Source organism: Ischnura elegans, chromosome 1 (assembly GCF_921293095.1).
Source record: "Ischnura elegans chromosome 1, ioIscEleg1.1, whole genome shotgun sequence".
In the NCBI taxonomy this organism is placed as follows: Eukaryota; Metazoa; Arthropoda; class Insecta; order Odonata; family Coenagrionidae; genus Ischnura; species Ischnura elegans.
Genome location: NC_060246.1, coordinates 165,202,091 through 165,215,281, shown reverse-complemented (window position 1 = coordinate 165,215,281; position 13,191 = coordinate 165,202,091). Strand labels below are relative to the sequence as shown.

Genomic DNA, 13,191 nt, shown 5'->3' with positions numbered 1-13,191 from the left:
GCAACCAGGAAAAATTAATGAAAAATGCACATGCCCACAGTGAAAATGTTAATAAGATAAAAACAGTTTGCTTTCCATCGTTCAAAGCAGAAATGGAAGGGATTTAATTTGATGCACTGTGCTTTAAAAACGAATGAGCGATTTTTCAGATACTAGTCGTGAAATTAGGGTGAGAGAATTTCGCAGCGGGCAGTCGGTACAAACGGCGTTGGAAACAATGTTTCAGGAAAGAGCTGTTTCAGGATCAGGAATTCTAAGAACATGCGGGAAAATTAAAAAATACTGGAAATTTTCCACGAATACTTTAATTTCCCTACCACGACCGGTTTTTAAATCCCTTTTGTCAGCAATGCAAAATGAAAAAAGGAAAATCAAAGTACCTGTACAAAATTTCCGTCAAGCTTTGATCAATTTATTTCTAAGGGGAGGCCGAAATAGTACAGGTCCAATAGTCGCAGTGGTACTCACGGAGAAGTTTGAGAGTGGTTGAGTGTTGGGGACGGGCGTTGCGTGTCTCTTGCGTTGGGTTGTCTCTCTGCGCTTCCGCTGCTGTGTCCGTGGGATCCTCTCCTTTAGCGTGAGACGACGGGGCGACCTGTTGCAGTGGTGGCGCCGGGCCCTGGCTCCCCCTTTTATGCCGACCCGCTCCGAGGAAGGGGAGGGGGGATTGTCACGCGTCGAAGGGGGAGTCGTGTCCCATCGGCCGGCGCGCGCGGTGAGATGGGCTGGGGTGGGGGGAGGGGGAGCGAAGGGTGGGGGTTGCCAAGGGATTCCTGTTTTTTTCTTATTTCATCCTCGGATGGTCTCATTGGGTTGGTTCCATTAAAGTCACGTTTGTTCCCTCAATGGCAACCAACAATTATTAAATATTTACCACGAGAGTTTAACCAAGATGCCAGTAATTTTTATCGAAATAAGTGACCAATCCAGAGATTGGTACGACGCAGCCCTTAACTTCGCTGCTTTTCTTTCATGATTACGAACTTTTTTTCTCTTTCACATCCGTAATAACTTATTCTGAGCGACTAATTCGAAGTCGTCCCATCCATCTGTCCTTCGAAGACTTCATTCATCAGGCCATTTAATATTTTTTTAAATAATAAGATAATAAATAAAAATTGAAGGTTTGACTTTTTATTCTTGGGGACGGGGGAGGGTATAGGTTAAAAGGAAGGTGGGGATGGAGGGTGGGGGTTTTCCTTTGGGATGGGAGTGGAGAATGTGATCGTGGGCGAGGAGAGGGAGTGAGCACCCCTTCTCCTTCGACACCGTTACCCTGGATCCAGGATTCTCTAACGAAGGTGGACTCATAATTCGGACGGGGCGGGGAAAAAGCCTTGTACTTCCTGGTAATTCTATTCCTCTATCTTGAAAAATTCAAATATTATAATTACTTAATCTCATCATGAGAAGCAGTCTTGATCTTACCATGAGAAGAGGCAAGCATGATATTTTAGTGGAGTTGTTTCTTGGAAAAGTGTGAGGTGTCGTTTTCTTATGAAATAAGTCTATTTGTGACAGCGGTGAGGTTTAAACTTCATTCTAATGACCGGAAGTAGCAAAAATGGCATCAACTTTCTAGATGGCGACCATTTCGAAGAGAACTTTTATTATGGATGCACTAAATACGTTCATAAAGTCGGAGATATACTATAAAAGTGTATGATCTTATCGGCGTATCATCTGCAGAATATTTTCTTGGGTTTTCCACCGGTTGATGTCTTCCATATCTTCCGACGTTTCGAGCAGCGACTTTCTGTTCATCCTCAGGGGATCTTCTGAAGATTTCATTTTCGAAGATTTCATTCGGAAGATCCCCTGAGGATGAACAGCAACTCGCTGCTCGAAACGTCGGGAGACATGGAAGACATCAACCGGTGGAAAACCCAAGAAACTTTTCTGCATACTATAAAAGTCTTAAAAGTCTCGTCACACGATATGTTAACACGTAAGAGTGAATGTCTAAGTGCATGAGCGTGAGAATGAACGCCAAAATTCACCGTGTAACCACCCATCTTATACGAATGCATGATCAGAAAATGGAAACGGTTTCAATTTGGTTCCAACATGTTCCGTCAAAACATTCATACATTTAAACTTTAACTTATGCCGGTTAATTTTACGTGTAATAAGACCTGAAGAGCGTTTTTGGCTATTTTTTCTCACAGTACTGAGGGAAATGGGGAACTTAATGTTGTTCTGATATCCCATTTTTTATCATGCCCGTTCAAAATGGGGGAATAAAATTATTTTTCATTGCGACACTCACTTGTCAACAGAAACAAATTTTAGCATCAGTTGCCGCTCCCTCGAAGAGTCTGTGACGTCATAAGGTTTCAAAGAGAAGGTGAGGGAACGGAATTGCTTCCGTTGGAGGTGTAGAGGGAAGCCACGATCCTTACTCACCCAATTTGGAATGCGATAGCTCCACGGCCACTAACCATTCATCCAACAATCAGAGATGTTATCAATATTACCTCTAACTTGGTTTAAAATCGAGTGTTGGCAATTTTATTGAAGGCAATTTTATTGAATTTTATGAATTTTAATAATTGCTTCCAGATCCCCTGCGAGAGGAATGCAGTAGATTTCCGCTAATCTGATCAAATTGAGATCCAATCCACTTAGGATTTCTTGCTTTCTCAGAGTAACCGATGCAGTTTTAAAAAAACGCTTGAAACTTAAGAATGGATCGCAAGCGTGAGCAGTGTATAGGACCGCGTAACTGGACAAGGCGGGTCGCACAGTGGCTCAGAGATCTCGAAAATGAGGCATAGATACAAAAATGAACTTTCTTCCTGAACAATTTGACGGGTTAGGGGCGTTAGGAAAATGCCTCCTATTTCAAATAGTGGTAGGAAGGAAAAAGGTGCCTAGGGGTGCACTAGTTGGCATAGGGCAGTCCGTAGCGGAATGGAGACTGCCTGTATATTCCCATATGTACACCCTATAGTGTGCGGCTAAATAAGCTTCCACTTCAGAGGGCTATATCATCACTACTATTACTCACATTTGAGTTCTGTAACCTGGAAACAAAGATATTAATTGATTTTTTAAGGCGACCTTTATAAAGCGCGATATTTGCACATGTTAATTAACTTTCTACCATAAAATGGGAATAGGTTAGGAAAAAAGTCGTATGCTTTTGCTCGCGTCTTTATTTGCAAAACCAACGAATTCGGCTAATTTTTCATGGTCTAGGCTTTTAAATGCATGCTTGATGGTTTGCATAAGTTTGTAGATCCGAAAGTTGTGCTCGAAAAATGAAAATAACCCTGCTCCTGTTAATTCTGTACCTTGCGTAAAACTATTATAAGTATATTTAATCATAGCTCGTTCAAAGAGTAGCTGATATCTCATTTTAGGAAGTCATAGTTGTCGTGCTTGCTATCGATTGGGCTGCATTCTGCGGCAAAAAAAATATTGAGCTGATCTTCTAAATAGGTATCGGGATTCCCCAAACATTATTTCATATTTTAGCTTTCGCAAAAATTTTGTTTATTTTGAATTTCTGTGGTCAAATTCGTAAACAGTGGCCTCGTAAATCTTTAGGAACTGTACTTTGGTTATCATAGGCAAGCGTATCGTTCTCCTCAGTATTCTGGACCACTGTGCGTCTTACGAACGCCAATATCTTGAACTGTAATTGCAATCGCTAAATCCTGACTCTCTGCCCTCGTTCGTTCTACGGCTCAGGAAAAGGAGGTCAGCACACGCGCCCTTGTCTCTGAGCGACCCTAAGGGTATCAAACCCTTGAAATCCTACACGTATGCCCTCCAATTTTCACAGCCGGGGATCTTTGCAGCGAAATTAAGTAAAGTAGTTACTTTCCAATACATGTGTCATTCATTTTTCTCCTAAGTTATGATTAATAAGGCAGAAGGGATTTTTAAGCAATATTAATCACTTAACTATTGATTTTATGCAATTTTTGCAACATCGCTTGAGTATAAAAACAACATTAGAATATGAGCATCCCTGCGAGAAAAAAATCCTGCCTGGTGATTGCCAACTAGCAAAATTTCTCCGCTGCAAATTTTTGGCTTAAAAAATTTATAGTTAGCACAGCATCCCTTAATAATCATCAGCATACCTATGTAGCAATGTGGTGGGTTTAGCGTAGTTGGCTGCTGATCGAGGGGCCCCGGGTTCAAAACCCCAGTGTAGCCTTCGTAATCAACCACAAACAAAAGTCCTCATAGTAGGCAGGTAGCGAGTGGTATTTTAGGTTTAATATTACATCGTCCTCTTCTGGGAAGGTCGTCATGAAATGGGCATGGGGGTTGCTGCCTAGAATTATGATTATAGTTTACGGATTGTAAACTGCTGACTTAGACTCGCTCACTCGGTGATCCAACCCGAAGGTTGCTTCGGATAGGTGAGGGGAGAGCTCACCATGAACTCAGTCATAGGTGTTGGTCCTTTTCCATAAGTATGAGGCTTAGGATTATTAGGTATTAGGCTTATTTTTCTCAACTGATAACCATCGGTCCTAAAAGATGAAAGGTATTTGGAATTAATCTGTTCATGTTTTGGTTTAGAATTCGATTCGTAGGACTTTGTCCACCTTGAGACATTGAGAGATAATTGTTGGTAATTTTCGGGACGTAAGACAACTGCGTAAGACGGCGATGAAATTAATCCTCTTAGGTGATATTTGTGGAAACATCTTTAGTAAAACCAAGTTTTGATAATTTTCGGTAGCGAACTTGTTATTGCTAAATGTCAATATTTAAAAAAAATTCAAAGCAACTTTTATGAAATACGCCATCTCATAATTGGTCGTTACTTTTATTTCAAAGTCTATACACATGCTCCTTATTATTGCTGAAGTAAAAATAAGTGGAAACTGATAAATGATATTTTAGGAAATATTTAAACATTAAAAATTTTCTTCCTTTCTGACGCTTTGGTTCATCAATTACAAATACATAAAATAGATATAAATCATATTTTTGTTTCCAATAGGTGTGTATTAATCTTCTAAGAATGCATCAATTGTTCCATTGTATCTAATGATGTCGTGAGTGTTGGAATTTAAAAGTTTAAGAGCCTAATAACAAGGAAAGTAAGGCATCTCTTTGTCTGCGAATGGGTTTTCGTGTGAAAATAGACTCCGAGGAATACGAGTGTTGGAATTCAAACTGAAATTGGAAGTTCGAGCCAGTGATCTTTAGAATCTGTGCTGAGCAGCAGCGGCTGCCATTGGGCGAATATGAGCGAGTGTGCCCAACCCCACGACCACCTACACCCGAACACCCACCCCTGTGCACCAAGGGCCGTCGCCGTGTTGTAATAAGCCTTCTTAAATTCCTGCAATTCTCGTGTAGTCTTGCATTATGTATCTCCCTTCCTCTCCCAGGTCGCACTCGTTATGGGCAGCACCTTCGTCCTTGACCTTGAAAATGACTTTTTAAAGATTTGAGACGTTGGTCGACACATATAAAACTTTCCGTGGAATATTGCCGCATTGAATCATCTCCATATATCGTCATTTGGTTCCGTAAAGTTAAGTTTGAGAATGGAAAATACAGAAATGTTTTTTCATTACCATTCAGGCGGGAAGATCAACTGTGGACGTGATGTTAGCTTGCGTAGCTTTTTTTTTGAAGTTCAAATATTCAACCTCGTTTTTAAGCGAACCTATTGGTTATGTCAGCATATAACGCAGCCGAGCCATCAATCGCCCATGGAGAACTACCTGCCAAATTTTGTGGGAATTCCAGGCTTACAAGTGGTATGTAGATATGGCATGCTTTCGCGATAAATGTATTTCCAGCAGAATGAATAGCAGTTGAGAGGGAATTTTGGAGCACCACACGCCAAGGAAAGACTCATGTGCGGGTAGTAAATGACGCATAGCGATTACGTGAGGAATTTAATTGAGGGAAACATTGAAGGAATGACGAGGAAGAGCTGGAGGTAAGTACTTGTGGTAGATATGAAGAAGGACCCAAGGCATGAGGCCACATATGTACACGTGTAGCGTTCCAACCTTAATTTGTAAAAGTAGCTTTCAAGTCAGCCATTCAACTTGAAATTATATTACACTCTAGGCCATGTCGTACGTGAGGAAAGTAACGGAGGGGGATGTCGAAGGATCCCTGAGGAAGAGAGAGAAGTAAGGGCTTGGGACGGACTCAAGGAAGGAGAATATGAGTTAGGTGATGGAATGAAGGGCTGCAGTTTAAGTGCACCAATCTAAGTGTGCGGCAATGTTAGGAAGTCAATGAGTGTGACTGAGCCTTTACTCGGGCGTTTGGAGAAGGGCGCTCGAGGTCTACTTTCGAGATTTAAATGCGATATTTCGCCGTAATTTTTCGCAGAAGAGCAAATGACAGCAGCAAGCATATCTAGTGTATATAGACGAGGGAGAGATAGATATTCTCCATTCACGCTCTCAATCAGACTCCAACCATCGTCGCCTGCTGAATGAGTTAGAAATGCGATGGCGTTAGCATCAATGCGCGGAGGAGGCCGTCGCGTGTTGAAGCTCGACTCATTATTCCTACACTTATTCTGTCGAATTGGAAACGGTCGTCAAAACAGTCTGCACACCATGCACCCACCGTTGGCTTCTCGTCGTGACTGCACAATCATTTGCCTTCATCCGGTTCGACTGCAGGTCAAGGATGTTTGATCCCTTATTCCCCAAATGAGATAGTTTCGCATTTCGAGCGCCGATTTCTTAAAGGGTCCGCTCTTCGCTTCAGTGTCCTCGTGAGTTTCTCCGATTCGGAGAGACCTGAGAGAGTGGTGAGCAGGGCGGCTAATTGGGCCGCCGAGGTGGTGGTGGTCCCCTGGCGGCCGTATCGGCAAACAGTGCGTGGGATGGGGAATAAATGTGATGTCTTCATTATCGCAAAGGGGGTGTGCATAGGGGGTGTTGGAGGAGGAAAGATTGGAAGAAGCAGGTAGAAGTGAAGGAAGCGTGTTTGCGTCAGAGTTCTGCGATTGGTCGGCTGTCGTGTCCAATGGGATGTGTTTGTGGTGTGCCGAAGTGCCACGCCCCCCTCCGCCCACGGCCCATCTGGGAGGGCGGGGTGGGGTGGGGTGCCCCCCTCCCCCTCCTCTCCTCCCTCTGGCCCCCGTCATTACGATCGGAATCACTCTTTTCAACAAAAAAAGCACGTCTCCTCCATGCGTCACATTAATGGTGAATGAAACCAAAGTGTAACATTACAAGTTATAATGAATCATACGGATAGACCCGCACCTTGTTCAATTGCTTTAAACATTCATGGTCCATTTTTACTATAATTAGTTCTTGGCTGTTTCCGAGTCCTACTAGGCCTGTTTCCCACGGTTAAACGTTACATAAAACAATATTTACACACCAAATGTAAACTCAGTGACGTTAGCTAAGCGTAAAACAGATGGGATGTATGCCAGAAATATAATATAGTATATATTGGAGAAACGAGACGAACCGTAAAAACCAGATGTAAGCAGCATCTCTCAGCCTTCAGACTTCAAAACGTCGAACGATAGGCAGTCGCCCAACGCACCGCGGCTGGGCGTTAATACATTGAGCCTGAAGAAAAATTGTGTCACGAAATTTTAACCCCAGATAGCTGATGCCATTGTGAAGCAAAATCACTATTGATGTTTTGGTAGAAAACGCACCATTTTTAAACTATAGATACTTTGCAAGAAGCGCTCCGATTGGTCGGATGCTCTGGACAACTCATGACTTCGGACGCTTTGCCTGCCAGAGATCGCCATGTACCCGAGGCATCTTTGCGACCTTAAAACCATTAGTAACTTCGCTACCGACTAGCATCAATTATCCAGGGTTAAATTCCATGAGAAAAATTTTCCCCACGATGTATATTCAGCGTAAAGGCAATATCGAGTGATGGACTCTAAAGAACTCGTGTAATTCGAGATGGGATATAGTTAAGGGAGTAATGCAACGGAAGCAAACTAAGTTCAAAAATGAGGAAAGTGAAGTGGAAAAGGATGGCATGAGAGCGAGCATCTTGAGATAGTTATTTGACGCTGCAATAAGAGACCTACGAAAGAATAAGTTCCCCAGAAGTAGATGATATTCAAGCAGTGCTTATCTTAAATGCAGGAGAGAAGGCTTTAACTCAACTATACAAAACTCAACAGGAGATTTACCTAGTGATTTCGGGAAGAACAGCAACATCCTTATGCCCAAAAAAAGTGAGCTGAGAAGTGCGAAGGTTCTAGAACCACAAGCCTGACGACAAATGCTTCGAAAATGTTGGCGATAATCACCTACGGAAGTATAGAACGAAGAGCGGAAGAATTCGTAGATGATGACTAAATCGGATACAGGGAAAGCAAGGGCACAAGAGAAGCAATTTTACCTCTTACGCTGCTCATAGAGAAGAGAATGGAGAAGACCAAAACGACTTTCGTAGCATTCTTCGACTTGGAGAAGGCATATGATAACGAGGAATGGAATTCAAAGCGTTGAATTCTGTAAGAAATTGGAGTACCCCACAATGATCGTAGAATAGTGCACAGTGAAAAAAAGACGAAATAGCTGTGATAAAATGTGGACCCAACTGTGCAGAAGCAAGAATAGGAAAAGGATTGAGACAAGGGTGTGCACTGTCACCAGCAAGTTTTAGTGCTTACGTCGAGAAAGTCATCGATGAAATCAAAGAGATATGGGTGCCAGTATTCACGGAGATAGAATTAGTATGCTACGATTTGCAGACGACATAACAGACATAACCGAGACAAAAAATGATTGGATGAAGACATGGACAAATACATAAAGAACAATTGCTGGATATCAACGAAAAACAAACAAAAAGAAGACTTAGATACAAATGCAAAGATGCAAATGAGAGGAAGTAGGACAAATATTAAGCTAAGCAAATAAAAGTTTGAAGAGGTGAAAGAGATTTTTTTAATTTTGAAGAGGTGAAAGTGTTTCGTTGCCTTGGAAGCCGAAATACGAACGATGGATGAAGGAAGAAAGAACAAGTCAGTAGAATACCGTAGGCGAAGAGGGCTTTCTGCAAAAAAGAATAATCTTCTTACAGCTGAGAACACAAGCATGGAAGTAAGGAAAAAATTAATCAGATATTTCTCTATGGAAGCAAGGATTGGACGTAGACAGCAGCAGAGAAGTCAAAAGAGTGGAAGCATTCAAAATGTGGTGCTACATACCGAAGAATGATGAAGATAAAATGGATTGACCGTGTAAGCAACGAGGAAGTGCTAAGAAAAGTGGGAGAAAAGAGAAGTCTTCTAAAAACCTTCAGGAGAAAACGGAACAACTTATTTGGCCAAATAATGAGATACGATGGCCTAACCAATGTTAGGATTATGGTTGACTTTTGATGATAGAGATAAGGGAAAACGTCGCCAACAATTTTAACAGAGGCATTGGACAAATGAAGAGCAACGCGTGGTTTTCGGCGTCGAAAGACAACGTTGTGGAGGAGGAGGAGGAAGCCCACCCCCTTCCAACGCCATAAGCCCTGGGAAATCCCCGTTGCAGTGCGCACAGAAGGATCGTTCCACCTTGAGAAGCATTGAAGGGGCAACTCACGAGAACTCGGAACCACCACAAAACAATTTCCCAAGCACATTGTCAATCGAGAGCTGAACTATAACTGAGAACTGAGAATAATAATTTCGAAAAAAATGACCCCAGATATCGTGCCTTATTATATGCAAAAACTGTAGCATTTACATGAGTAGAATGGAGCAATGTTCTACTTATTATTTATAAAAAGCGGAAAACGAGGCAAAATAATAATTTTAAGATAAATTTATTATTTTGCCTCGTGCCTTCGATTGTATTACCATTTTGATGCTTGTGCGGTATAAAAGTATTCATTTGACGGCATCTCGGGAAGGGCTTAAGAACGGACAATATTAATATTAAATATCATTGAGCGGGACATGAAACTATACAAACAATGGGATACCTATTTCGGTGCAAGTTTCAATTTTGTTCTCAGAGCTCTCGTACTGCATGCTAGCGGACCACTGCCTGGCATGTGCGCAGCCTCTCGAAATGGAGAAATTTAAAGATATCTACGCATGGGTTTTTGAATGATAATTGTATTAATTATTTTTGATGCCGCATAATACTTAAATTATATTTGGCTTAAGCCACAGTAAGTTGGAGACTCGTAATAAAATAACATTAGAGAATTCGCTTTACAAAATATAAAAATTTCCAAACATCTAATTAGGATTACCTACATTAAAAATACATTTGATTGTGGCAAGATGATTGAACTTACGTTTGCAATGAAAACCCAGAACCTTTTCCAATATTCACAAAAGTACCAAGATAGGTTTGTGTCTCTGGACAAAAATGAATATATCTTCCTTCTTGGAAAAATTCATACAAAGAAAAAAGAATGAACCCAATTGAACGAAGAAATTATTGTCACATACCTAAATATAAGATATCTTTTTCAGTGAATTCAAATCAAGTAGCCCTTAGTAAAAGTACCTACATCAAGGAGTTTTCATAAAAATGTATTTGCATATCGACTAAAATCGTATCGTCAAGATATTTCTGTATTGAGTGATAAATTTTGCTGAAAGAAATTTGCTTTGTTTTACTCTTGTATGTTTTGAAATACATAGTCATAAGAATCAGTTAGCTCACCATTGACGACCTTGAACTAATATTTTAAAATTCCCACCAATCATTGACGAATGCTCAGGCAAGTAGCGGCCGAAAAGACCGCTCCGAGAAATCGCTCAGGACCAGCTCAGACTGAGCTGCTGCTCCGCGGCATTTACTCAGGGGGAATTCCGCAACTGCTGTGGTGTGAAGCGCTCACGCAAAATTCAGTGAGGGGGCACTGAACCAAATCTATAATGATCGGCGTATCACAATTTCGGCGTAGATTTCGAAATTTACTCATCGTACTGACATAATAAACGCGAGTGCATAGAAAAAAATCAATGAATAAACCGAGCACTCAACGTGAGGTTCTCATACCCTTAACGTTCATAGATATAATTCGCCTGCCTCGGTGGCGGCGGGTTCGAGTCCCGCCTGGGTAGGGTACCTCTATTCAGGCAATGAATATACGTGTATGTTTAATTGTTAAAAGTTATTATACGCAGTATGTATAACTGCGAAATCGTGAGAGACCAAGTGATTCCCGTGCAAAATATAGGCTCTTTTTTATCGATATGCTGTGTGCCTTTGGCCATTTGCTGACGCTGCTTCCGCTCATCGTATTTCTCAAGTTGGAGCAGCATCGAGCTCACAATATCATTACAAGGATACTGACGCGGATGCGAGAGCAAAATCGTAAGGTTCATGGATTGTAATCTCGAGAATCTCGCCCGTACTAATCACCGTGTATCGAATTTTGTACTTTTTAACTGCACACATGCAACACAGCAATTTCCCTCAGTAGGCGTGTGACGAGTGGCGTCGGTACGCCAGTCGTGATTACAAAAAAAAGAAAAGCGTGGAAGATGCTTGTTGGAGAGATTCGGCTACTGAGTGAGCTCCTCCCAGCAAAAGCTCCCTGTAAAAGGGTCCTTTGTTGCTCAGGGTAAACATTCCTCTACCTAACCGTACGACAAAATCTCCCATTTATTTTATCGTTTCTTTTGGATCTACAAACATGTGAGATTCTAATATGATTTTTTCCGTGTCGTTCTGAATGATATTTTCTCGTTTGTTCAATCAATCTATGCGTTGCACATACTCTACGAGTCTCCAAGTCTAATGCGCATTGTAGCGCTCACCTTTCTTCCGTTGTAGTGACGGACCCATATTAAGCCGAATTTTAAGTATCGTATATTTTAACAACAAGAAGTGACGATGGAATTTCTCCTTCGTTGCCGGCCGGTGTTTTTAATTTGGTTTTAACGGTGTTTAATTGTCCGATGTTAAATAGGATCGTCAGTGGTTCAACGACTCGAGATGAGGTTTTTCTGTGAGGTCTACTTGAGGTGATTGTGGGAAATGAGCCATCGTCTACCATGCATGACTGCACCTTCGGGATTGAAACGCCGCGAGGACCGCGATGATGACTGCTCAAAATTCATCGACCCTCTCGGCAATCTGTGAAAATGGTGATCCTCAGAGCTTGCGACGGAGACCTCATCCCCCTTCATTATTTACGTTCGTCGAGGCTATTGTGTCGCGCTTCCTAAAGACGGCACATCGCTTACTTTTGAAAAATTATGAAGTATCGAGATTGGTGTTTTTGTGCGGGTGAATAAATAGTAGGCCAGCAAAACGACAGAATCAGTAGCTTTTTTTTATTTTGCGATTACTCAAACTCTTTTAAATGAGTTTTGATTTCTCTAATATGTACAGTGGAGTTCCGAACTAATAGGGTAGTTTCCTTCATCAAAGAAAACGAAAGGCATTGATTGCGATTCGTTACCCACCAGTAGTGCATTCATAATATACTAATTATTTGGTTTTGGAAATCCCAGTTTAGACGAATGGCAACGGTCAATTTTAACCGGATTAAAAAATGCCAGATTGGCGCCCATGCGATGCCACTCCACGTGACGTCATAGGGACCTAGTTTCTATACAAGTAGATAGGAGTTTTACATCGTCTGAGGTTACCAATGCATGCATGAGGCACATATCCCAGGGAAACATGTCTTAATAATCACCTATTTAAACTGCCTAAAGTCGGAAAGTTTCCTTCGCTTGATAAGGTATTAATAATCCTTATTTAAGCCAAGCGCTACCTGCTAGCAGGGTACGCTGATACCTGCTAGCAGCCAGCATTGCAGCGGCGCACAATATCCTCGCCCCAAGGTCACCTCACACGGCGGCAGGGGGAACCAGAAATGTCACACGGAGTTTTCCCATCATTCATACTTAGCCGTCACGTTTTCGCGCGATTGAAAATTTCACTTTTAATTTTAAAATCTAAAAGCGTGAAATGCGTACTCCAGGAGTAATAACCTTTCGATTCCGGCAATAAAAAAATAATAGGAAACCACCCTAATGGGACTGACCCCTGTTCGGATTTGCCGAAATAAAACTAAAAAACTAATTCGAAGATAACGCAATACATAGATAGCACCGCGCCACTAGACTATGCTGTACTCGCTTTAAACCCCCCTTTTCGACGCACCACCCTCACGCTGCTGATTCATATTATGGCACGCCTGGCCCCTTGGGCAGTCGCCACTTTCCACCTCTGTGATTTAATTCAAGTGAAATATTGAATATTGTCCGTAGTTTATATTTTG

At 41.7% G+C, this 13,191-nt stretch overlaps 1 protein-coding gene across 1 annotated transcript in view; it reads right to left on the bottom strand.

The window, feature by feature from the left end:
* Positions 1-599, bottom strand: part of LOC124154002 (diuretic hormone class 2) — a 95,656-nt gene extending 95,057 nt beyond the window's left edge. The window contains exon 1 of the mRNA XM_046527472.1: positions 469-599. The gene's annotated coding sequence lies outside the window, so the exon portion shown is untranslated. The remainder of the gene's footprint in view (positions 1-468) is intronic.
* Between the last annotated feature and the right edge of the window lie 12,592 nt (positions 600-13,191).